The 22,488-nt window shown below is 43.0% G+C and overlaps 1 protein-coding gene and 1 long non-coding RNA gene across 10 annotated transcripts in view; one reads left to right on the top strand and one right to left on the bottom strand.

Moving 5' to 3' along the window:
• The window catches only part of Phactr1 (phosphatase and actin regulator 1), a 439,140-nt gene that overhangs the window by 228,117 nt on the left and 188,535 nt on the right, over positions 1–22,488 (bottom strand). The window lies entirely within an intron of this gene.
• On the top strand, positions 2,878–20,723 carry LOC132649172 (uncharacterized). 2 transcript variants are annotated; one of them, XR_009587610.1, is made up of 3 exons: positions 2,878–2,960; positions 18,103–18,190; positions 20,099–20,723. It is a non-coding gene; the product is annotated as an uncharacterized LOC132649172 (long non-coding RNA). The 2 variants fall into 2 exon arrangements; XR_009587611.1 differs by lacking the exon at positions 2,878–2,960 and adding an exon at positions 13,075–13,223.

The raw sequence follows: 22,488 nt of genomic DNA, 5'->3' as shown, positions 1-22,488 counted from the left end.
TGTCTGATTTTAGAACCGGAGTTGGACTTCTTAAAAATGCACTTGAGACATCTAAATGGTGAGCAAGATTGTTTTTGTAATTTTGACTTTTGTTTGTTTTAGCTAAGGGAATTTCTCCCCCTGAAAACGCTGAATAGAAAGCATTTTTTTTTATCCTCCAGGATTATGATAATTATGCTTACTAACAGATTGTTCTGTGAAAATTCTCCTGAAAGCAACAGACAGCAATGTGAAGAGAAGTGATTGAAGACATGGAAACGAAACAGGTGGAGAAGGAGGCAATGGAAGAAGGACCTCCGAAAAATGATCTGCGCCCGTTCCCAGTTACAGCTCTGTCTTAGGAGGTTCTGTAGGTCTCAGTCTCCTGCCATGTAGTCTGACCCATGTAGGCGGGTGTGGCCTTGAGGCCCTGATCCTGTTGCCTCAGCTTCCCCAGGGCTTGAATTACAGGCCCAAGAGGCTAATGTGATGGGTCTGGAAAGGCTTATCTTTCTGAATTAGCCCAGGTAGGGAGAGGATTGACCTGGTGCAGCTCCTGAGTCCAGTAGAAGGATCTTACCCCTAGTAGCAGAGAGAGTACCACTTTACTGACTGGTATGGAAAAAGATCAGGTCTGGTGGGGCACACAGCAAGGTCTCCCAGGAGTGGACATCTTCAAAGTCAGAATTGCTAACACTCCCGAAAGGCTCTCAGCCCTAGCTAAAAATCAGACAAGAGACGTCGCTGCTCACATCTGGGGAAGACAGAGCAAAGATTAGGCTGAGGATGTGAACTGCCAAGTGTTAATATGTGGGGCTTGTCATTCTAAAGTGTCTTTACATTTTGTTCCAAATTATGAATTCTATTTTAAATTTTATATATATATATACACACACATACATACACACCCTTATGCTTTATATATAACATATATAATCTTATGTTCCTTTCAGAACTAGGCTTCTTAGGGGACAGACTTCAATCACTTGAAGCTATTTACTTCAGGAAATAAAGGCACCAGAACACAGAAATGATATTAAGTGTTTTATATTATAATAAAAAAATGAATGAGAAAGTATATATACATATATACATATATACAGACATATATACATATATATATACATATACATATGTGATATGCATGGTCTTTTTTGTTCAAGAAAAAATAGATGCATGCATACACATATTGTAGCCCAGGCTGGCCTTCAGTTCACAGGCCCCTGCCATGGCCAGCCAAGTGCTGGTATTTTTAGGTATATGTCACCATGCTTGGTCTCACAAAACATTGTTAAATGAGCAAAGTTAAAGCTCAGAGACCTTACCATACCATACCATGACCTGATTTTTTTTTAGAAAGCAGATAGTATAGATGTTAACCTTGTTCTCCAAATACTCCTGAATCCTTGTGTGCATGGTGGTGCCACAGCATGTGTGACTAAAAGATCCCGTAAGCAAACAGGGCTGGGTGGACAGTCCAGACTTGTGCACTAGGAAGTGAAGGCCAAGACAGTGGCCTCTGCTTCCAGTTGTGTTCTAGAGTGAGACAGGGATGGGGTTCTCTAGCTACAAATGCAAATGTCCCCCCCCAAACGCTCGCTGCAGGCTTGGTCCCCAGCCTGTGGCACTGCTGGGAGGTGCAGGAACTTTTAAAAGAAAGGACAAAGAGGGAGGGAGCTGGCTCATTGGAATGTGTCCTTGAGAGGAAACTGGGAGCCTTGCCCCTTCTCTCTCCCCGTCTTTGCTTCCCAGCCATCATGAGGTGGGCAGGCTCCTCATTGCAAGTGCTCCTGTCATGATGTACCCCAGGATTAGAATCCAATGGGAAGCAGCCAGGAGACTGGGTTGAAATCTTTGAAAGCCCGAGCCTCAATAAGAATTTTTCTTTCCTCTCCTTAAGTTAATTATGTCCAACTTTTGTCCCAGTGACATAAGGCTGACTAAAACAGAAACTGTGACAATGGACTGTCATAAGAGAAGCACACTTGCATTGTGTCAGTTTATTAAAACATCGGTGGTTTTCCCTGCGGGGCAATCTAGCTTGTCAAGATGAAGACAGCAGTGAGAAACTCTTGTGTATGGCTATCACCTTTTTAATCATCACACCAACATCCCTTTAAGATGAAACTATCATTATCATTTTACACCTCAGAAAAGAAACAAAAAAAAAAAATCAATGAGATTAAACACATCTCTAAATTAACATTTTCACCAAGTAGAAATTTGAGCCAAAATATGTTTAACAGTGAAGCACATAGTCCTCCCCCGAAACATCCCACTGACATTCAGGGAGCAAGCTGATTGGTGGCTTTGCATCGGAGGACCCTCGCACTATTTTAGGAAAGAAGCATATGGTATCATAAAATACAACCAAGAGAGGTTATCAGACTGCAGGCATAGGACACAGAAACCTTGGCTGTCATGCAGGGCAAACTGCTGGTGGTAAAGGGGACAGGAGTAAAAATAGGAAGTATGCTTTCTTATCTATCATCTGCCGTTTCACTCAGTGAAACAGACCCCAGCTGGATACCCTCTGAGGGGTCTTTTCAGAGCTGACATTGTTTCTTTGGGTGTGCTGAGTCCCTCGGGGCTGTTTCATGTATAATTAGCTAATGGTAACTGGCCTTCGCAGTTGTTTCTACAGACTGATGCAGGTGAACTGAGCTCATGGGTAATGCAATATTGGCAAGAAACAGTGACTCCTTTTTTAAGTGTAATAATATTCATTACACTGAAATGGAGCTGTGTGTGTGTGTGGGGGGGTATCCTGAGGTGGCCAGCCATGGGGAGATTTCAGTTTTTATCACAGGTGCACAAGCATGTGACATGCAAATGACTTCCTCCAACACAAGGGTCTAATTCTCCAAGGAAGGCATTAAAATATGCTCTAAGATTCACCAAGCATGTGATCAAAGGACCATCTCTGTTTCTAACAAGCCGGGTTGTCTCCTCTTTCTAACACTCCAGGATCCTGGGATCAGGTGAGCTTCCCAACAATTTTATACAGCAGAGAAGTTGGGCCAAAGGGAGAGGAGGCCTAATTTCACTTGTTATATTTCAATAGAAAATTTCCTCCATGGGACATGCTATAAACACACTATTTACTACAGGAATACTTTGTAGCCATTTTTTCATATGAAAATGTCTGTAGGAATGAGAGAGCCAATGAACTAAAAAGCTAAATGAAGTCTAAAGAGATTTTAACCGAGCATGCTACTACAATTTAAGAGAGCAATATATGTTAGATAATGTATAATATATATATACATATGCAGACAAAGGAGAGAGAAGAAGAGCATGAGAGAGAACTGTAAAGTCTTTTAGGGTCACAATGATGTGCTTATGGGAAGAAGAAAGGCCATCATAATGGGGGCAGAGAAATCAGAAAGGATTTGACAAGCTTCTAATGCATTTGAGAAACTCTGCTGGGCTTTTTATTAATGAAAATGTTGAATGTATTTATTGATAGCATATATTTAATAAAATACATCCAATACATTTTAGCTAGTTTTTATGTAACAATCATGTTACAAGATTTACAGCTAATTTGTAGTCTAGTGACTGAAACTACTTAAAGGGACTTGCACAAGACTGTAACTCTGAAGCCCTTTCCTTGCCTCCCTTTTAATCAATTCCCTTCACTGGTTTCAAAACTGGCACTATGTAGGGAGACTGAGAGCACTTAAGATCCCTGGGTTGGCTACCCAGAGGCTATTTAAGCTATGGGCTGGCTTTCCCCAGGGTCCGAGGATTGTTCAAGGTTCCTGAATAAACTGCATTGAAAAAAAAAATAAAGAAAGAAAGAAAGAAAAAAAAAAGATCCCTCGTTTTAAGAAGATAAACATGCCTTTTCCAGGTTAGCACATCCTACCAAATCCATCATTTTTTTTTTAATGGTAAAGAAACCCGGCTTATGAAAGAAGGGGGAGACAGAAAGACCTGGAGGGGAAAGGACCTCCACAAGGAGATCAACAGAACCAAAAAAAATTTGGGCTCAGGGGTCTTTGCAAAGACCTATACTCCAAACAAGGAGATAACCTAGATTTCTTGCTCAGATGTAGCCCATGGCGGCTCAGTCGCTAAGTGGGTACCCTAGTAAGGCCGTCTCTGACATGAACTCAGTGGCTGGCTCTTTGATTACCTGCCCCTGGGAGGAGTGCAGCTGTACCAGGCCACAGAGGAAAAGAATGCAGCCAGTCCTGATGAGACCTGATAGGATAGGGTCAGATGGAAGGGGAGGAGGACCTCCCCTATCAGTGGAGTGAGGGAGGGGCATGGGAGGAGAAGAGGGAGGGAGGGCAGGATTGGGAGTAAACAAGGGATGGGGCTACAACTGGGATACAAAGTGAATAAATTGTAATAATAAAAAATAAATTTTAAAAAGTTGAAAAAATGAAAAAAAAAAAGAGAAAACTGGGAATTAACTTTATATCTAAGTCCTAATCTGAAAGTAAGAGAAGAGGAGAGAGGAGGGTGGGGTGCTGAACCTGATTATCGAAAGTTCAAGCTCTCTATCATGCTGTAGGGAAGGACTGACACCACTCGAACGTGGGGAAGACCAGTTCCTGCATCCACCTCAGCTGGTTTGATCATCAAGTTCTGCTAGTTTTACTTTTCTTTTAAAATGTTTTAAAATTTATTTACTTATTACAACTTATTCACTTTGTATCTCCACTTTAGCCCCCTCCCCCATCTCCTCCCAGTCCCACCTAGCCTCTCTCTTCTTCCCCTATGCCCTTTCCCTAGTCCCCTGATGGGGGAGGACCTCCTCCCACTCTATCTGATCCTAGCCTATAAGGTCTCATCAGGACTGGCTGCATCATCTTCCTCTGTGGCCTGGTAAAGCCGCCCCTCCCCCAGGGGGAGGTGATCAAGAGCCAGCCATTGAGTTCATGTCAGAGACAGTCCCTGACCCTTTACTAGGAAATCCATTTGGAAACTGAGGCCAATGGGCTTCCTTTGAATGGGGGGTCTAGGTCCTCTTCATGCCTGGTCCTTGGTTGGAGTATCAGTCTCTGCAGGGCCCTGGGCCCAGGTATTTTGGTTCTGTTGTTCTCCTTGTGGAGTTGCTGTCCCCTCCAGGTCTTTCTATCTCCTTCTTCTCCCATAAGGATTCCAGCACTCTGCCCAAAGTTTGGCTATGAGGCTCAGTATCTCCTTCGAAACCCTGGTGGTAGAGTCTTTCAGAGGTCCTCTGTGGAAGGCTCCTGTCCTTTTCCTTGTCTTTTCCTCCTTCCAACATCTATCCTGTTTGCCCTTGGCACATATTAAGTCAACTGTGGGATGTTTAGAACATTTTATACACACTTTGGGGACCTTTACCCACCATTAAATTCATTTAGAGTGAACTCTCCAGGCCGGCTTTGGCAAAGGCAAGTATGGTGCCGGATAGTTGTACCAGATCAGACCATAACTGAGGCTGCTTTGGTTTTAAGTGTCTTTTGGTCTTCCGCAGAGATGGGCTCTGCACTTCACATTGCTTTTAAATCAAGAGGAGAACAGGAGACATGGACAGATAGACACAGGGAATGCTGTCTGTTGACAGTTTTCCTAAAACGTTCACGACAGGAGCTACAGATCTCTCCATATGGAAAAGAAGTAGAGCTATTTTAACTGAGAATAAATGTTTGTAACTGATAATGCACAGGAAAAGTGCAACTGGCTCTACTGTTTTGTAGCTTATGGCGGCATTTTGCCAGGCCATCAGATAAATGTAATGGCTGAGCAATCTGATGCAGCATTTTTTGTGTTTACCTAGAATATTGTACTGTTTGAAAAAAAAAAAAAAGATGAGTATTCAGCTCTAATGTTCTCCAAAATGATCTGCGTTCAGACTTCAGACAGGAGGGAAAAGATGGTTGACCCAGGCAGGAGATTCCATTCCCTGCAGATGTATAATTCAATTTTAATTGTAAACACAGGCGAGTAGGGCCAGGAGGGATCCACTTCTAGGTACTGGGCAGAATTACAGCAGTGTTAAAAACACTGTTGGGTTCTGGTAAAGTTGCAGTGTTAATGATACTGTTAAGGGGTTCTTTAGGCTTATAGTGTCAGCATTGTTTTGAAATTCACTTTCCTGTAAATAAGCACAGACACTCGGCATTGGGCAATTGGACTTCCTAATTAGCAGCAAAAGACTATCAATCGAGTAGCCAACTGAATCACCCTATGCCCCTGATCCACTCCTACGCATGCTCCCTAGGTCTATGATCTTAGAACAACTGTGTGAAAGATATTAGCGGATGTCCTGGCTCTTGAACGTGCAGCCCCGGCCGGAGCTGTGTGAAGCCACAAGCCTGGAAGAACCATTTCCTCCTAGCCAGACGGGGCGCACTTCCCGGGTGCAGGGACTGAGGGCAAGGCCTTGGCGGGCCCAAAACACAAGCCTTGGCGACCGATTTGTGCTAGAGGCAAGGCGTGACTGGTCATTCAAATGGCTGTGATTTGTCCGAGTCTGTGTGAGCAGGCTTCTTTGGATCCCACAGCCAGTTGCCTGGGAAGTACATCCTAGCGCTCACCCTGCCTCCCCCTCCCCCATCCCGTTCCCTGTAGCTAGTTAACACTTTTCTAGAGTGGTCTTTTTCTGCCTCCTTTCAGTAATTCAGGCTGAGGAGGGCCGTGGCATCCATCCGGGAGGCCTTCAGAGGCCGTTCCCCAGGCTCCAGTTACCTAGGGGCAGGTTCCCAAACAGCCCTGCTTTCAACAGCCACCTGGTTCTTTAGCTTGAGCCCCAACAGCCAGCTCTTGACTGCAGGAGAGGCGGTGGCCAGTAGAAGCCTGCACCCTTTCCTTTAGCAGTGCCCCACAAGCCTGAATCCATCAAAGCGAGCAGCAGCGTGTGGTCCTACTGATCCACTGGGCATCCCAGCCATTCCCCCGGATCTTGCTCCTGGTGGAAGGGGATGCCTGTTAATGTGGTACTCAGTTCCTAAACGGACTTCCCAGATGCCCCGGTACGGTACCCAAATGCTGTCCCGCCAGCACCCATGAGCACAACTGAGGTAGCAGCTGAAAAATCTCCAGTACATGCAGGGAAGAAGGGGAGCCGAGGCAGAGGTGACTAGAGACTGACGCAGGTGGCAAAGAAACAGTGATGAGAACCCATAGGGTTTGGTTGGCTAGAATAAATCCAGACAGCTGTCTTTAGGAGAAAGGTCTCAACCCCCAGGCTGGGAGTTGAAACACTGGTTCTTGCCAGGAGGCAAGAGTCCCAATAGCGGAGGCTGGCACAGGGACTTTAATTTTAGGGGCTGACACTCCTGCTGTGACCACCTGCCTACTGTCCCTGCTGACTGCTGTTAAATGCCGAGGAAAACAAGCATTTGAAAAGCTTCTCACCTACACACTATTTCTATCCAGCTGGAGAACCCCACACGAGCTGATTGGTGATGCCAGCACATGTCTGACTACCCACTTGGCTGATGATTGAGCCATCTTCATCTTCAAACTGTGAGGACTGGAATCCGGATTGATACATCTATCCTTTTACTGTTCACACTCATCACCTGTCGCTGTCACCTGGACTGAAATGTGGGGTGATGTTAGTCTTACAAATTGGAGAAATTCTTGTCAGACATTCTAACCCACCCACAGCGTGGAGCGTGGAACTGAAGAATGAGAAGTAGGAAGGCTTCAGCCCCAGACTGGAAGAAGAGAAGAGCAGAAATAAAGGCGTCCTCCTCCCCCAAAGTGGGAGGGACCAATTTCTGGGTTTCAATTTAGTTTTGTTTTACAGTGCTTGGCTCGAACCCAGGCCTGCTGGTGAGGCCCTCTACTACTGATCTACACCTTTGCCTGGAGTTCACTCTTTAGGCTGGTTCCTGTTGAATCACATGTAAAGAGAGACTTGCTTTTTATGGGAGAAATTATTTCAGAACATCGCAGAGAAGCCTTGAGAGAGACTTGATTATGCTCTTCAGCTGCTGCAGGTGGTGGTGGGAAAGAAATTACTCAAATGGTTTGGGACGTAGAGACGCAAAGACATATAGCATGAAATTCAACAGTCCAACCGTCAAACTGTCCTCTGCGGTCACCTCTCCCGCCCCAAGTCACGTGGGCTTAAGCCTCTGTGTGGTTCCCGATTCCTGCTTTTTTGTCTTTTGCGCACAGTGCCTAGGTTCCTCTGCCCTGCATCATTTATGTTGAAAAAGTCTCCAAGACAGTGAAGGAACGAAATGGTATTCTCAGGAAAGTGAATTAGGGAGGCTTCTTTTATTATTAATTTTTTATAATTAAAAATCCATCAATACTGTTTATAACATATTAAGCACCTACCTGTAAGCATTCCACTATGACATGATGCTTGTGAATTTTTCTTTCAAGAAACAACTGCCCCTTGGTGTACATACACCCCTGATTCCTTCATAAACCTTCCTGAAGGAGCCATTCTTCTAGAAAGCCAACCCAAATTAAGTTGGATTGCAAAGATGAAAACTTTCAGTAGGGTTACCCTAATACATGCTTTGGTTAGTAAGAAGATGGGCCAGGGGAATAGTGATCAGGGTGGCCTTTCTGAAAATGCCAGTCTTTTATTCTAATAGACTAAACTGCAAGCCTTAGAAGTGTGTCTGGAGAAAGAAGGAAACAGCTGGAATTGATAGTGTTTGAAGATAAAAATGACTCTAAGGAGACGGGGATGTTTCTAGGATACTGAACCTTGATCTACAGCTGGCATCTTCTGCACTCTCACTATTCATGGTTACCTAGAAGGCCCTGCCTGAGTGAGGCTTCTGTATGCCACTTCCTCCTCTTTCTCAGGAACCTCTTTGTCTTCTACAAGACAGGAGCAAGCCAGCCATTTTCGAAGACCCCCCTCCACACACCCTGGCATAGTCCTACTCAGTCCCTCGAGCCCCTCAGAAACTGGCTGCTGAGTGTCAACACTAACACTTTGGAAGCACTGCCATTTGAAGGAAAGAAGGAGGCAGTGTGTGCAACCCTACCCACGGGTTTTAAGCATACTCTTTGTTTCAGCACTTTAAAAAGAAAAAAAAAAAAAAAAAAAAAAACAGAAGGAAAATTTCCAGGTTTAGCCAAAAGACTAACAGTCCTTCCTTTCCTCCTCATTTCCGAATACTGCCTCCTCTCCTGAAGCTGATGTTGGTTGGCCCATCTGTATTTTTGCATCTTTACCATGCAATTTCAAATTTCGACTATTTATTTGTAGGTTTTAAATGCACCATGAGCAGTGTTACTTGTTTTCTTTTTGAGATAGGGTCTCAGTCCAAGCTGACCTTGAACTTGCTAGATCGTTGCAGATGACATTAAACTCCAGATCCAGTAGCCCCCATCCCTGATTTTCTTTGGTGAGGAAGATTGAACTCCGGGCCTCAATCACTCTAGGCAAGCACTCTTCCAGATGAGCTATAACCCCAGACAAGAAAGGTGTCAACATTCTTACACTTTGGAACAGTCTGCATTTAATTCAGCACTGAACATGATTATTGCATGTTAATCCATGTAAGCCAGTTCACCTCTCCCACGGTACTAGCATTTCAATATAAGACCAGACCATCCCTGGATTTACAACACTGATACAAAGTTATTTAGATGGCCTCCAGATCTGTGGCAATTACAGTCCCCGCCATGCCCTCCTGCCACCCATAGGCATCATGATAAACTCTTTCCGGAGTTTCTGTTAGTTGCCCCAAGGAAGATAACAATGATTGGAGCACCTGGCCACAGGATATGCACAGCTCTAAAAGCTGCTTAGCAGTTATCACTCAACAACAGCAAATGAAGTTTCCTTTCTGTCTCTTCAATATTTCATATTTATCACTATTTTAATTGGCTTTGGTGCTAGCTATTTAATTGCTCTGTCCTGGTTACCTGTTAGATAGTCAGAATGTTACATATCATTTCCTCATATTTTAAGTGTTCCCTGTTTCTTACTTTTCCTATAGACTCCTTTTACTTCTAATAATTTTATGAGCTTTATGTGTTGACATATTTCAGTCATGTTTTGCTGCATTTTTCTCCATTAACCCATTAATGTCTAAACTCTGCAGTTCTTATGTTAGCATTGCTGTGGTTCTCATTATTTCTTGAGTCAACCTTCAAGTGCTAATTCCTTTGTATATGCTGCATATAATGCTTACCAATTTAAATGCACTTCTACATTCAAGCGCTATCCGTAAATTCAGTATGTTCTGAAAATATTACAAACATTTGTTAAGTTCCAAGTAATGACCAATTACATTTTGCTTTACTTTTACTACACAAATTTCTTAGGTATTTAATTCCAACCATGATTCCACCAATCTTTTATAACTGACTAATAGTTTTATTGCATTTTAGAAATTTGCTTTGTATGTATTAATAGTTTAGAATTTATTGACTATTGGACTATAATTAATCTTTAAATGCTATATATTAAAATAATATGTATTCTTCGGTTGACTATGTTCATTAAACAAAATGTGTTAGTCACTGAAATCTTTACCAGATTTATTGAAGTTGAACCAATCTATCAGTTACTGAAAAAATGTTTTTAAATAAAATCTCCACTTACGTTTCTAGCTAAACAATTTTTCCATGTAATTTGGATCATTTCTTTATCCTATATTTAAGCAGTATTTTATTAGTCTTTTCTATCTCCCCATGAGATAATTTATCATTAAGAGTAATGATAATCATTAAGTATTAACCACTTAACATTAAGTATTAATTGTTTTCATTATGGAACAATTTTCATTACCTTTAATGAGGCCATTATCTTTGAAGTCACTTGACAGTAACATTGGCTTGCTAGTGCTGCTTTGGCTAATACCTACCTATGAGCTATTGGCTCATTGTTTTCCCATTGATTGAACAGGAAGATTTATTCAGTCTATTTACAAAGGCTGTGACACATTTATACTATATTATTTTAGTTTCCTATCCTCCTTTCCTCCTCTTCATATCTGATGGCTACAATTTTATTTCTATTTTTGACCTTCCTCTGGTGTAGAAGTTACATCTACCTGATTGCAACTGGTAGGGTTTTCTCTTGCTGTTAGCTTTTGGCTGGGCCTGCTGTTCATTCTTTTATGAGGCTTGGGTTTGTTGTTGTTGCGAGTTTATACTCAGCCCAGTGCTGTTTATCTATATGTATCAGCGTTTTACCTGTATGTATGTATGTGCACTGTGTGTGGATGTATGTGTGTGTGTGTGCCTGGTGCTTGTGGAGGTCGGAGAAGGAGCTGGAGCCCTTTGAACTAGTGTTACAGGTAATTGTGAGCCAACAAGTAGATGCTGGGAACTGAACCTGGGTCCTCCGTAAGAGCATCAAGTGCTTTTAACCACAGAGCTACTTCTCCAGTCCCACTGCACAAGTGTGTTTAAATTTGCTTCTACCACTATCTCAGTGATCTCAATAATATCCCCAGGATCTGGAAGTCCTGTGGGGGCTACCTGAATCCATAGGCTTCCAGTTTCCATTCTTCCCCCTGCCCAGATCCCTAGCCCAAGGCCCCTTTGCTACTCCCAAGGCCTTACAGCAAAAGTTCTCCAAAATCTACTCATTTATCTCTCCCCCGAGGGTTCCGTTGGGCATTGGCTTAGCCCTGGCCTCTCATCCTTGACTCAGGCATGGAGAAGGCGCCCCTCAGTGTATTTGGAATACAAGGCAGATAGATAGCTCACAGGAGAGACACCTCGGTCTCCCCGTGGCTGGAAGTTCTGGTCACATCTTCACATGTTTCTCTCCATTCTCTTGAGTGAGTAGGGACTGGTGCGCTGCCCGCTTCTCCCTTCGTATCTGGCCGATTGTAAGCAGGGTTTGGTAAATTTATTGAATGCATGGATTTAACTCTGGTGGAGTCAGTATCTACTGACAGGTTACAACAGCTCATTCTTTGCATTATGATACAGACTTGTCCAAGTCATAGGTAGGAGATGTGGGAGAGGTAGCAAGGGCTGGAGAGAGATGCCTGGAGGAGTCTAGGGTACCAGATTCTTTTGACCTCATCGTCAGCTAATTTTCTTCCTCACTTTTTGAAAGATTGTTTAAATTTAATAATTAAAACCATATCAGGAATAGCACTCTTAACGCTAACTATAGCTCCTGGCTACCTACTTATGCAGTACACTGCACAGAGGTGAGAAGCTTTTTGACAATGTAATTAGTCTATGTCTAGATCTTTGATTTCATTAAAAAAAGGGGGTCCTTCATTTTCAATTTGCTGATAGTACAAGAGAAAGGTACCCTGAGTTTTTGTTCAACTTCTCTCACTTGGCGAAGGATCTTGGGAAAGGTCTGGAGGAATGAGAAAGAAGAAAGAGCTTGGTCTTTAATTAACCTGACAGTCTTCCTTTTCCTGCAGTTACTTTAAGTCAGTTTTCTTTCCCAACGTGGTAAACAATGATTCATGTGAGTGAATTTGGAATATGAGAAAACAGAAGATATCAGGGCTTGGCGCGTGGGTGGGGGTGGGGTTATAGCTCAAGAATAGAGCACTTGTCCCACACATAAAAAGTCCTAATTTCGATACCCAGCAAGCAAACAGACACATGGACATCAGTGTGGATGAGCATGGAACTCATGCATCGGCTCTGGGGTAGTTTATCGGGGTTGAAAAGGAGAGAGATGGGGAAGGAGGAAGGGAGGGAAGAAGATAGAGAGCTAGGCACTAATTAAGATTTTGACAGATGTGTCATAATAAATACAAAGACACAGGGACATGCTTATGTCAATGTCATCATTAAGGTCATGCATTTTGGTTGGAATTGTGAAAGCTTACCACACTGAGCGCTTGGTATTTGTATTACCTGAATCCTTGGCCGGGCTTTAAAGTGTGCAAGACAACACTGTGCTTGTGATTTTCCACACACCCCCCCCCAAGACAAAGTCATTATAGCTTAATCTAATTAAGCCGAGTCCACCGTGAGAGTGCTGGCCTCCCAATAATGTGCCTCTTCATAGCTCTCAACTAATTCCTCGGAGGCCAGCCAGCTCCAGATGCTAGCAAAATGCTGATGAGGGAGTTTGAGTTCTTCAGTTTTAGGATTGATTTTTTTTTTTTTTTTGGAAGAAAAGATGTAGGACAGGAATCCTGTCAGACAAGAACAAAACCGGGGGGAGGAGGGAATATTTTTAATGGAATCTGGGGAACCATAGAAGACTACTTTTCTGTGTGTTTGGCTCCTCCAGAAAGCACTGCTCAGGGCAGGTGCTCTCACGGTAATGGAATGAACTGTTAATTACCGAATGCTGATCTGCTGGAGAGCTCTGCAAGCGGAAAATTTCCCAGCATTGGGCAGTGCTGGTAAGACTCAGATTAACCTCACCGAATTACTGCCCTGTCTTTCTAAAAAATAGCAGGGTCCTTTACTATAGAAACAACTATGCCACCCGGATTTATCAAGGAAATGGCATCCCGGTGAGCAGGCACAACCCTATCAGGCGGGTACCTTCTTATATCAAGAGACCTGTCTCAGGGTCCTACATCAACCATAATGGATTGATGCCACGAGCTAGGGAAGGGGTGGGGTGGGATGAAACTGGAGGATATCTCAACAAGGGGAAACACACGTCCAAGAGTCCTACCGGTTCATACTGACATCATGGCTTCCAGGGCAGGCTGCTGCCACTCTGTCTCGGGTATCTGATGAGACCTTAAAAACACTTTCCCCGGGAGAATGAGAAAGGGGACTCTGGGGCCTAGAGCCAGGTCAAACACTCGGTGGCTGCATTGACCTAACCACTGATGCAAACCTAGTGTCCCGTGCAGAGGACCAGAGGTCGAATGTTATCACCTGGACGGGACTCTCTTGATGATCTCAGCAGAGTTACTCTCGTTTCTGTGTTGTGCCTTTGAGGCAGCTTCTTCGAGCCTTGCCCCTGCTGGTTTAATGAATCTGGACTCTATAGGAAGTAGTTACACATGGTGTTTCTTTGTGCCTTGATCCCTGACCACACGGCATAGAGCAGTGATGTTTAGAAAATAAGTAAGGAATGGCTTGTCTACCTTGGAGTCACCTTACACACAGTATTCCATGGAGAGATGGTTCTCGACTACGTACAGGAAATGTGAAGCTCTGGGAAGGCTGTATGAAGACTAGGAAATAGTCACATTGATTGGATAGTGTATAGTGCTCTTCCTTCTTGAAATTCATTGTGGCAGCAGACTGAACAAGGAGCACATTGTTCTAGAACCTGTGTTCTCAGAAGAGCCTGCCACAGTTAGGGATTCTTTTTGGAGCTCACCATGCTAGCTACACAAATGGCACCTTGCACGTGAGTCTTCCATTGTAACTTTGATACTCCTAGAAACCCCACAAGATGTTACTGCCACTTCACAGAAGCCAGCAAGGCAGACTGGCGAGGTGATGCCCAGGTAATCCTGGTCCCACATAACAGGGTGATGCCAAAAGTCAGACATGACTCTTGATTTACCAGGCTTTATCTTGTCTTTCATTTGCCACCATGATGCTGGTCAAATAGCTTTGCCTGCTGGCTTCAGTTCTCTTCTCTTGCAAGAGGAATAATGTTGTCCACACAGGAGGAGTTAAGATTGAAGAATTAAGAAGCTGCTCAGATAAACTGCAAACATCCTCATTTTGTATCTTGGTGGTTTTCCATGATTGATGGACATATATCTTTATTCATAATGCATCACATTGGCTGGCACCAATGATAATTCTGGAGCCAAGGAGCCAAGGCAAACCTTTAGCTTCAATACTTCACTATGAATATTTAACAGGGCAACCAAGCCCTTCTCCCACTCTGTCGTACTACCCATGGAAATTGGTGATCAGCATGATGTGGCTACATGCCAGACAATACTTGGAGACGATTTCTGGGTCATCTGCAGCAATCAGTCTGGATGAAGGCTATTTAATTTATAATTGCTTATGACAACTGCTCTATCTTTGAGAAGTCTGTGAAAGGAACGGTATCTGTAGTCCTTTATGTCTTTTGCCAAATAAGATGTACTGCAAGTGGACCTCAAAGTGTTTAATTTCCATTATCAGTTCTCAGTGATTGCTTTAGTTGAATGTCATGTGGTGTGTGAGAGAGGAGCTGAACCCTCAGTTCTGTAGTCATCTGGGTTTTGTGGCATGGGGACCATCGAGGGTCCTCACTGGGAGTGGCTTGTCCCATCCAGCCTAATTCCTGAAAAGACTACTATCCTTTCTATCCTTACTCTGGGCATTGGTGATGCCACTTCTGTATGATACTATGTTCTGGTATTTTGTCCTTTTCTTTGGGACTTTGAATCTTTCCTACAGTAGAATCACTCTGAAAGCCTTTCTCACCTCTAGTCTCTAAGGTGAACTGTATCTGTCCTGTTGCTTTTCAAGTTCTGTAGTGGGTCCCTCCGCTACTGTCACCTGCCAGTACCCCACATGAGAATGGAGTGGGATGCCATTTGATCTCCTTGAAAATGGCTGTCTAGTGACCTTTACTTGTTCAAAAGCCATTTTGAATCTCATGTTCTCCTACTTGAAAACCTCTGCCATGATCTTTCACATGATCGAGTTCAAAGCCTTCCTTCTACATCCAGAAACCACCTTAACCTGCACTTTTGTCACCCAGGCACCCCCAGACCTCCTTTTTTTTTGTTTGATTTGGTTTTTGGTTTTTTGAGACAAGGTTTCTCTGTGTAGCCTTGGTTGTCCTGGCCTTGCTTTGTAGACCAGGTTGATCTTGAACTTACAGAGGTTGGTCTGCCTCTGCCTTCCTGAGTTGCTGGGACCACAGGCGTGTGCCACCACGCCCAGCTCAGATCTAATTTTGGTGGAAAGATTTCAGTTATACTGTGTTTGATAAAGCACTGATTTCACCTAACATGTTTGCTCCCTGCTTTACTCTATAGAAATAATTCAGATCTTGGAGGATTTAGCTCGGTGGTAGGGCTACACCTGTGCCTAGAATGCCTGAGACTCTGGGTTCTTATCCTTAGGGGCGAAGAGAGAGACAGAAAGAGAAAGAAAGATGGAGACAGAGGCAGAATCCCTCCTTACTACCCTCCTTAACACATTTTCTTGTCCACAATGCTACTTTCCATTTCTGACTTTTTCTATATGTTTAAGAAACACCTTTTGGAGCCAAATCAAGTCCTGCTCAAAATCCTCTTCTAACTGTTTCAATTGACAATATTATTCTGCTGTAAAAAGGGCTTTATGGTATCACATTCATCTATAGAATAAAATAAAAATCTTTAGTGTTTCAGGTCTTTCTAAACCTTTCTTAACCTTAATCTAACACTATAGATTATAGGTTATAACCAGAATGTTCCAAAGAGCATGCATGTAAAAATAATATTCCTGATTATGAATATGGAACATTCTCATAAATAGAGTCTTATACTTCTACAGAACTCTAATGCATGTAGAAGAGGAAAAGCCAGGCATAGACTGAGCCCTCTGTGACAGTTCCTACCAGATTATGACAGGAGTGTCATCTCTATCTTTGATTTGCTTACACAATGCTGGTCATTTAGTCTTGGCTGGGCTTCACTCTATCTTTACACAAATCCCCATGTGTTCCCTGTTTAGTGCTGACATGCTCTGAGCCCATCATGGAAGGATGTTCCTCTTTCAGATCCAATGTGAGAAGATTCACCTTGTTCTTCTGAAGTAAGCTATTAAGTTGGAAGAGCTGTATCATTCCCCAGAAAAGATAGTAAAAAAAATATTTAGAGATGAATTTTGGCAACAACCTTTATTAAAAAGGTCCAAATTTGCATCTACAAAATGACTCAACTACAGAGGTCATATTGCAAGACTCCCTTTGAAGTGCTTCCAAGGGAACAATGATTGAAATCCGTAAGGTTAGAGTTGCTGATTCAGTTAGTTCTAACTTGGAATGCTAGAAGAACCATCCCTTCCTGATCCCACCATTTGTGATCTCCTCCTTTTCCACTTCCTCTTAGCGATCATCTCCAGAAGGAACTACTTCCTTAGGAACTTCAATTGTCTCATGTCCTTGGACTTTCAGACACCTTCAGAGAACTACTGATATAAAAATAAAAGGGTCCACGCTGTGTGTGGCCTCAGATTACTTTTGGTTTTAATCTACTTTTGTTTGTGTCTTTGCTTTTTCAAAGACAGGGTTTCTCTGTGTAGCCCTGGCTGTCCTGGACTCACTTTGTAGACTAGGCTAGACTTGAACTCACAGAGACCCTCCTGCCTCTGCCACCTTGAGTGCTGGGATTTCAGCATCAACCATGTCTGGTTTGATTTTAATGTAATTTTAAACACATGCCCTTAGATATTTTTTTACTCCACTTGACATCACCTCTCCTCCTCTGTATTTTGTGTCTCAACTGCACATTTCCATGACTTTAGTTTTACTTTTATGAGTTATCTTCTCTGGAATGTTCTTGCTATCCCTCACTTCTCTACATATCCAACTTTTTCCACACCTACCAAGGCTGAGGCTAAATGCTCACCTGCTCTTTGAATTAGAAAAAGGCAGAATTTATCTTGCCTTGCTAGGGAAGCATCTCCTTTTACAATGCATGGCACCAGATATGTTTTAGGTTTTGAATTTTTTCTTTCTTTCATGGACTTTGGAATATTTGAATTTTGAAAAATTGGAATATGAAATGTCCCAGGTTTAAGACCCACAGTTACACATGAAGTTCATTCATGTTTATATGATCACATGTATATATATATATGTATATATATATGTATATATATAGCCTGAAGATTGTTTTAAACATTTTTATACTTTTGTACAAGAAACAAAGTTTCATGATTTATATTTCTCACTTGTGACATTGTGCCAATGTTCAAAATTTTTTTCTGATTTTCAAGTATGCCAACTTTCACATTTTTGGATTAAGGGTGCTAAACCTATAATAAGTTGGTGACATAATTTTCTTCTCTGTGTGCTTATGAGTTTTTGGACAGCTGGGCTTTCTGTCTGTATTTTCTGAGATTACCCACAATTCCTTGCACTGAATTAACTTGAAGTTATTTGTTTGCAAGCTTAGAGTCCTTTATAGGGAACACACAAACAAAATGAAAGGACCTAATGAAGCCTTGGGCACTGCTTTGCTACAATCTGTCTGTGGAGTCTTAACATGCCACTTTTCTTACATATAAAACCAGTATAATGGTCTTCTTATCTTTAGAGATCTTAGTCTTAAGAATGAAAGAAGAAATTTAAACAGCTTTTTTTCCCATTTACAGGCCATAGCTATCATGAATGTGCACTGCATTAATTGTAGCCAGAGAAGAAGAGTATTTTTTGTGGATTAGGAACAGATCCACTTGTCAGGTAAGAAATCAGTCTTTACAACTGGTACATGCTGGAGTTTGATGTACTATTTTCCTCCTAGTCACTTTATGTAAGAGAACTGACTCTTAAGAGCAAGCGTGCTAAGGAAGCTTGAGAGAGAGTAAACAGGTAAATAACGGGCAGACAGTGGAAAGGCCGCCATGGGACGCTGCAAGCATAGATTTAAACAGTAGCGGAAAGAAGCTGCTTTTGGGGACTGTACCCTGGGTAGTTCCAGGTACACGGATATTTGGGGTCATGGTGCCTGGCAAAGCTGGAAGGAGGTGCCAGTTCCCTGGAAGAAATCTTGTTAGGTGAAGCCTGAACAATGTTAGGTCAGAGCCTGGGACACAGGTTAAACGTGGGTTCACAGCTTAACAAAGTTTCAGTTCCAGCACGAAGTCTCCTCCCCAGCATCGTTAGGAGAAGAGGCTTATTGGACTTGAGAAAAGAGAGGAGAAAAACCAGATACAGGAAATCAAGCTGGGGAAGTGGGAACTTTGGATGAAAGCCTAAGTGGAGTCTGGGAATACAAAGGATAAGATTGGATTCAAGTCATTTCCCAACTCGTTTTGACTTGATCTAGACTTTAGGAATAAGAAGTTGAAACATACAACATTATACATGAGTTAAAATAAGTTGAGACATATTATTAAGCTTCCCACTGCAGACTGGCCATAGATTTGTATTCTGAAGTTCAGTCAGTTCATTAATACATGTGATCTGATTGAGGATGAAAAATGAACAATGGGTAATACAGTGGCCACAAGGTAAGACTCCTGAAGAAAACTAACGCCTTATCCAAGGGAGAAAAAAAAAAAAAGGCCTGGACATTGACACATTATGTAAAGAAAAGTGCCTATTTTTAAGGATAACTTCTGGAATATTTTCTTTCCCACCATTACAGATATTGTTCCAATGGAAGGTTTCCTCAGACGGCTTGTGTCTCACATGATGGAGGGTGGGGATGCACTCTTTCTGTCAGTTTAAAGATTGGTTTTCTCTATCTGCGGTTAAAACCCAGACACGCCTAGTCACATAATAAGCAGAAAGATATTTAGCTAGACAACACACGTTGCTTTGCAAGAATGGCAGGGGGGGGGATGGTTTTGTTTCATTTTTCTATTTAATCATCCTTTTGGGTTGCTTGCCCCCACCAGCAGTGGTATTTAATAGACAATTCCAAAACCAGTCACGTTAGCCCATTTCCAAGGCTAGTCTGAGCACCAGCTGCTGAAATGATGCTGTTACATGAGGAGACAGGTGAATCCTAACCTTTCAGGGCTCCTACCGTTTAAGTTGCCTGTTGCAGGCTTCATGGTTGAGGGCTTCAGAGCTGTATAATCCTGTTTGTTGAGAATCTCTGCCAGTAAACTTGAGGGAAGCTGGCCAGGTTTATGACAAGCCAAGTGGAGGCATATCCCAAGACATCTGTATAACCTGTGCCTGGCTCAAAACTGGGAGAGAGAGAGTAGGTGGAGCCACAAGTACTGAGTTAGTGGGAGTCTAATTTTAAAGTCATTGTGTATGCAGATTTCACCATTGTGGGGAGTTTTGGAAAACGAAGAGTGAACCATGGAAAAGATTCAGGAACATTATTTAAAAAAAAAAAAAGTCTTCTGAGTTGTGTTTGTCTTTGGTCTGCATCAAAATCTCGGGAATGCAGTAATAGAATTTCTAGAATTTCTGTAAGCCTGAGATGAGTCTCAGCAACACCGGCTTTATAGGCATTGATATTTAAAACAAACAGCCTCAAGTAGTTTTCATAGAAACGCTTGCTTTTTTTTTTTTTTTTTTTTTAACTGCCCACTCTCTCCCCTTCTGCTGGCTGCACTCACAGACAGTCCTTTGTTTGTTTATCTGGTAAGCCTAAACTCTGCAGTTTTAACCCTTAGCTCTCATCTGCAGTCAATCTGATGTTCACTGGGCTGTTCGAGGCTAAGTTCGAGTCACTGTGCTACGCTGCTGCCAAGGACCACGGAGGGCTCTCATCCCCTCAAGGAATGTAGAGGATTGCAGGTGTCGGAATAACAGAAATGCAAAGCGTGAAGCCGGTAAGAGAGGTGGAATGCAACCCGACAAGAATGCAGGAGAGAGAAGACCCATCTGCTTTGAGGAGGGGCGCACCAGGCTGGGGAAAGGTCACACATAGACTCATGCAGGCAGAGGTGGGGAAGAGGCAAAGAGAAATTCTAGGCATGGAGAAGAGGATAAGCAAGACTAAAGAGGTCATCTAGTGCCAAGCACATCTCATTTTAAGGAGCATGTAGGTGCCCCGGAATGGTCACTGCTTGACATCCTGGTCGCTGTCTCCTGAAGGGCTGGGTCTAGGAAGGTGACAGCTGAGAGATAATGAATCCTTCTCTCATCCCGGCCACTGAGAAGATAGACAAGTAGGAGCAAGAAGGGTGAGCTGGGCCAAAAAGTGAAGCTTTTAGCATCTGTCACCTGTCACATGCCCATACAACGTGCAATTGTATTTTCTGTAGATTCTTGTGGAATAATCAGTATTTTCGCATTGCTAAGTAATAAATCACGCTACTGTGATGACTAATGTGCGCTGCCCTCTGTCACAGCCCAGACTGGCTCTCCTTCATTTGACCAGGATGTCCCAATTATGCTTCGCATTTATCGCTCTGCAATCGGTAGATCAAACGTGTCTACTTTTTGTCACGGGGACTTTCTCTGCTCATGGCTAATGAGTCCTAATTGTGACAGCAGCTTCACATCCATGTCAACAAAAAAGACCAATGTTGACAGCCGCTGAACTACAAGAGATCTTCTGAACATCAATACAGATAAGCTGTGTTAGCTAGCAAATATTTGACAATTATATGAGAAGAGAGGGCTTTAGTATTTGGTTTCTTTCTTTTTTTTTTTTGAGAATCCTACTATTTACAGAATTCCCTGAATACAGCGCAAAAATGTCTTGTTTTTATGTTTATGTATATGTGTGAGGTCTTCTCCTAGGAAGGTTCATTTGTTCAAAATGAAAACTTATTATACTGAACTCCCGTTCCATGCACAAAAATAGAAAAGGAGTAGATTTGTAAATGATGTGCCTGTGTGCAGGGTTACAGTGCTATCCTGTCAGCTGGGAATGACACAATAAAGCAATGAAGGCGGGCAGGTACATCTGGGTTAAGCATCCTTCCAAGGTGTGAATGTGGAACGGAGTTACGCAGATGTCTGACCACCGAGGGTACACTACCAGTGGCACACTAGAGATTTGGGCCCTTCAGACCTCTCTCTTAATCATATTTTTACTGTGAACTCCTGAAGGTGAGTCTCGATGGCAGCTCTGCATCTTTTGTTCAATGCCTAGCACTCTTCCCAGGTGCTCGGTGGGTTGAGATGTATTCGGTGATTATAATGACTAGAGGGAATGAATCCAAAGAGAGAACATGGAAGCCCGGATGAATTCTTCAAGTATCAAGAAGAGAACGCCGGGAACTGGAAACGTGGCTCAGCTGCTCTTGCAAAGGATCAGAGTATGGGTCCCAGCACCCACATGGCAGCTCACAGTCTTCTGTAACTCCAGCTCCAGGAGTTCCAATGCCCTCCTCTGACCTCTGTGGGCACTGCATGCATGTGGTTCACATACATTCATGTAGGCTAAACACACACAGCACACGACCCCCCCCATACACACACACACAAGAACACTGCATACAAAGTGAATGCAGCAGAACTTGTCTGTTGCAGTCCCTGTTCCACAAGGGACCACGTGCTCAGGGTCTGGACAATCGATTGGGAGAGGTCTTGGGATACTTTCAGCCTCTTGTAGGAGACAGGTTTTTAAATCAACGGTCTTTTCAAGTGCACTCTAGGCAAAACGGGGCTAGGAGTGGCTCCTCTTCCCTTAGATGGATAGCCTGACCCATCAAGAAAGATCTACAGAAGAGTTGGCCTGGCCAAGTGATTCTGGTATTGATTCAATAATACAAATGGAGACATTCTGAGCTTCAGATCTTGTTACCACTTTATGTCCATTTCGCAAGCTTGGCACACACATCTTTCCCTTGGGACTCAGATTGCTACAGGGATTAGGAGGTATTATGAAGCTCAACTCATTCCACGCTTATTTCTCATCAAGTATGTGTCAGCACTGCTGCAGCATGAAGGCATATAGAACTAGTCTGGAGGTTTAAAACAATGAAGAAGCCCCATAAAGCAAGAAAGTGACACTGGCATGTAAAAGCATGTGCAGCAAGGGGAGGAGAGCTCGTTTTTATTGGGGAACCCAGGGATGGTAGAGCGTTGGAAATGGAAACAGGAGGGATCTAAGCTGCTTGGGA

Source organism: Meriones unguiculatus, chromosome 19, assembly GCF_030254825.1.
Source record: "Meriones unguiculatus strain TT.TT164.6M chromosome 19, Bangor_MerUng_6.1, whole genome shotgun sequence".
Classification (NCBI taxonomy): domain Eukaryota; kingdom Metazoa; phylum Chordata; class Mammalia; order Rodentia; family Muridae; genus Meriones; species Meriones unguiculatus.
The sequence above is the reverse complement of the archived record's forward strand: the minus strand, read 5'-3'. Positions and strand labels throughout refer to the sequence as shown.